This window comes from Myotis lucifugus, unplaced genomic scaffold (genome assembly GCF_000147115.1).
Source record: "Myotis lucifugus unplaced genomic scaffold, Myoluc2.0 scaffold_1041, whole genome shotgun sequence".
NCBI lineage: Eukaryota > Metazoa > Chordata > Mammalia > Chiroptera > Vespertilionidae > Myotis > Myotis lucifugus.
This window is the reverse complement of record NW_005872089.1, coordinates 52,778-57,329: the sequence shown is the minus strand read 5'-3', so window position 1 is coordinate 57,329 and position 4,552 is coordinate 52,778.

Genomic DNA, 4,552 nt, shown 5'->3' with positions numbered 1-4,552 from the left:
CACTAAAGATAAGAAACTTAACAAATCATGATATACAGTGTCTACTCACTGGTGTGTACACCTGAAATTAATATAATATTGTATGCCAATTGTAATCAAAAAATAAAAATGATTTAAAAAATTCTCAGAAAAACAAATCATGATATCTTGAAAGTCCTAATTTTTACTGGAAAAAAAAACTTACAAAGCTTCAAAATTCTGGTTTGGGTTTTGTCTATGCCTTTAACTATAAAAATTTTTTTCTCTGGAGAGGTAGGGTTTTCCGCAAATATTAAGATAGAGATATTATGTATGGTAATTAAAATTCAAACATCTGCTTTTTAAAAATACATAACATTCCCAATGCTATATATCTTTTTTAATTTTTTGTTCATTTTTAAAATTTTATATTTACTGTTGAAAGTAGTATAGATGTCTCCTTTCCCCCAACTTGATGCCCTCCACCCCATTCCTGCCCCTACAATGTGATATATCTTTACTTTAAGTTAATAACTATTATAATCTTATAGAAAATATTCCCTGCCCTCCCAAAATGTAGGATGTTGGTAAAACAGATAAGATCAACAATAATATAATAGGTTTTGCTCATAAATTTTATGCTAACAATTTTATGACCTTCAAAACATTTTATATTGTAGACTGTTTAGCAGCTCCTTCACTCTTTCCTCTATAAGATACAATTCAACCCTTGTTTTGAATGTAATGTACATCTTCACATGAAGATTTTCAGTCATAACATGATTTTCTGATATATTTTACATGACTGCCAAAATCGATTACTCTTATAAGTTTCTGAAATGTGGAACTAACTTGCTTTAACCTAAGATTACTTACTATTTCCAAATTAGGGACAGTGCAAATTTTAAGATAAAGAATACAAATTTATTTAAAACAAATAAATATCTACAAATACATAGAGAAAATATAATCTGAAAGCCTGATAATCAGTTCTGAAATTTCCCAACCCCACACATATGTTCATTCTATTTTTTATAAAAAATGTATTTTATTGATTTTTTTAGAGAGAGAAAAATGGAGAGAGATAAATAAATAGAAACATCACCAATCAGCTGCCTCTTGCATGCTCCCCATAGGGGTTCGAGCCCACAACACTGGCATGTGGCCAAGTATGTTCATTCTTTTTTATGTCTCTTACTTTTTAAAAAATCTTTATTGTTTAAAGTATTACATATAAAGGGTGTTCCAAAATTCACGCAAGATTTGAGGTTTACGCCATTTGTGCCATAAAGTGTTGCCAATGAAAAAAAAAAAAGAAAGCGTGACAGCTGACAGCGCAGGGTTATAAAAATGGAGCGCTACATGAAAGAGTAACACGTTTACATTGTTGAGCAATATTTTAAAAATAATGAAGGTTTGGCAGCTACAGTTCGCAATTTTCGTGCAAAATATGGTCGGAATAGTGATTTAACTTCAACTGTGAAGAGATTAATTAAAAAATTTAGGGAGACTGGATCAATTAGTGATCTTAAACACTCTGGCAGTCCTTTAACAAGTCGTTCAACACAAAACATCGAAGCAGTTCGTGAGAGTGTTGCTGAGCGTCCAGGGACATCAATTCTGCATAGTGGTCAAGAATTGGAAATTTCCAGAAGCTCTCTACAGCGTATTCTCATGAAAGATTTGCATCTTCATGCTTACAAAGTTCAATTGACTCAAAAACTGAAGCCTACTGACCACGCACAGCGAATAGAGTTCGTTGAATGGATTATGGAACAACAACAAGTGGATGCTGATTTTTCAAACAAAATCATCTTCAGCGATGAGGCTCATTTTCATCTTGATGGCTTGGTTAATCAAACAAAATTGTCGCATTTGGGGTGCAGAAAATCCACGAGTGAATGTTGAGAAACAAATGCATCCACAAAGTGTCACTGTTTGGTGCAGATTTGGGGCTGGAGGCTTCATCGGACCATTCTTCTTCGAAAACGGGGCTGCTCAGGCAATAACAGTTAATGGTGCTTGCTATCGCGACATGATAATCCAGTTTTTGTACCTAAATTACCCAATATGCTATTCCATAAATAACCCTATACTGTATAGTTTATGAATCAATAAACAATTTATAATTTTTAATTATAAACCTGTGTTTTATATCAAAATTACTTCTTGCGTGAATTTTGGGACATGCTTTAGTATTACATATGCCTACTTTTCTCCCCCATTGACTTCTCCCTAGCCAGCCCCAGCCCCCTGCACATGCCCTCACCCCCCTGCTGTCTGTGTCACTGGTTATGCTTATGTGCATGCATACAAGTCCTTTGGTTGATCTCTTACCCCACCCCTTACCTTCCCTCTGAAGTTTGACAGTCTGTTCAATGCTTCTCTGTCTCTGGATCTATTTATGTTCATTTGTTTATGTTGTTCATTATATCCCACAAATGAGTGATATTTATCATTCTCCAACTGGCTATTTTGCTTAGCATGATGCTCTTCCTGTCCATTCGTGCTATTGTGAATGGTAAGAGTAATTTCTTTTTTAGAGCAGCATACTATTATATTCTGTAGATGTAACACTGGTTTTTAATTCACTCATCTGCTGATGGGTACTTAGACTGTTTCCAAATATTAGCTATTATAAATTGTGTTGTTATGAACATAGGGGTGCATATGTCCTTTCTGATTTATTGGAATATATTCCTAGAAGATGAATTATTAGGTCAAATAGGAGTTCCATTTTTAATTTTTTGAGGAGATTCCATACTGTTTTCCACAGTGCCTGCATCAGTCCGCATTCGCATCAGCAGTGCATGAGGGTACCTTTTTCTCCACATCCTCGCTAGCACTTGTCATTTGTTGATTTGTTGATGATAGCCATTCTGATAGGTGTGAGATGGTACCTCATTGTGGTACCTCATTGTCCTTTTGATTTGCATCTCTCAATGATTAGTGACTTTGAGCATGTTTTCATATGTCTCACAAGTGTCTATTTAACTGCTTTGCTATTTTTTTTATCAGATTATCTTCCTTTTTTTAAGATGTATGAGTTCCCTATAAATTTTGGAGGTTAAATATTATCGAATATAATATTGGCAAATATGTTCTCCCATGCAGTGGGCTTTCTTACTGTTTTGTTGATGGTTTGTTTTGCTGTGCAGAAGCTTTTTATTTTAAAGTAGTCTCATTTGTTTATTTTCTCCTTAGTTTCCATTGTCCTATAGGCTGTAATGGTAAAGATATTTCTACAACATGTGTCTGATATTTTGCTGCCTTCTAGGATTTTTATGGTTTCCCATTGTATGTTTAAGTACTTTATCCATTCTGAGTTTATTTTTGTGTATGGTGTAAGTTGATGGTCTAGTTTCATTTTTTTTGCATGTATCTTCCAATTTTCCCAGCAACATTTACTGAAGAGACTCTCTTGACTACATTGTATGTTCTTGACTTCTTTGTCAAATATCAATTGAGCATAATGGCTTGGGTCAATTTCTGGGTTCTCTATTCTGTTCCATTGATCTATATGTCTGCTCTTGTGCCAGTACCAGGTAGTTTTGAGAACAGTGGCTTTGTAATACATCTTGATATCTGGTATTGTGATCCCTCCAACTTTGTTCTTCTTTCTCAAGATTACTGTGTCTATTTGGGGTTGTTTTTTTATTCCATACTAGAGACCTGGTGCATGAAATTCATGCACGGGGGGGGGGGTGTCCCTCAACCGGGCCTGCACCCTCTCCAATCCAGGACCCCTGCAGGATCGTGCCTTAACCGACAGTCAGACATCCCTTTCACAATCCAGGACCACTGGCTCCTAACCACTCACCTGCCTGCCTGCCGAATGCCTCCAACTGCCCTCCCCTGCCAGCCTGGTCACCCCGGACTGCCCTACCCTGCAGGCCTGGTCGCCCCGGACTGCAATCCCCTGCAGGCCTGGTTGCCCCCACCTGCCCTCCCCTGCAGGCCAGTTCACCCCAACTGCCCTCCCCTGCCAACCTGATCTCATCCCCAACTGCCCTCCCCTGGTGGCCTGGTCTTCTCCAACTTCCCTCCACTGCCAGCCTGATTGCCCCTAACCCCCTGCAAGTCTGATCTCACCCTTAACCCCTTGCCAGCCTGATCTCACCCCTAACTGCCTCTGCCTTGGCCCCCACCCCATGGCTTTGTTTGGAAGGAAGTCGGATGTCCAGAAGATGGCTGGTTGACCCGCTCTAATTAGCATATTACCCTTTTATTCGTATAGATCAGCCATGGGCAAACTACCGCCCGCGGGCCGGATCCGACAAGTTTGAAATGAATAAAACAAACAAACAAAAAAAAGACCGTACCCTTTTATGTAATGATGTTTACTTTGAATTTATATTAGTTCACACAAACACTCCATCCATGCTTTTGTTCCGGCCCTCTGATACAGTTTAAGAACCCATTGTGGCCCTTGAGTCAAAAAGTTTGCCCACCCCTGGTATAGATGAATTTTTGAAGAGTTTTTTCTAGGTCTGTGTAATATGCCGTTGGAATTTTAATGGGGATTGATTGTTTTGGGTAGTATGGACATTTTAATGATGTTGATTCTACCAATCCATGAACATGGTATATTCTT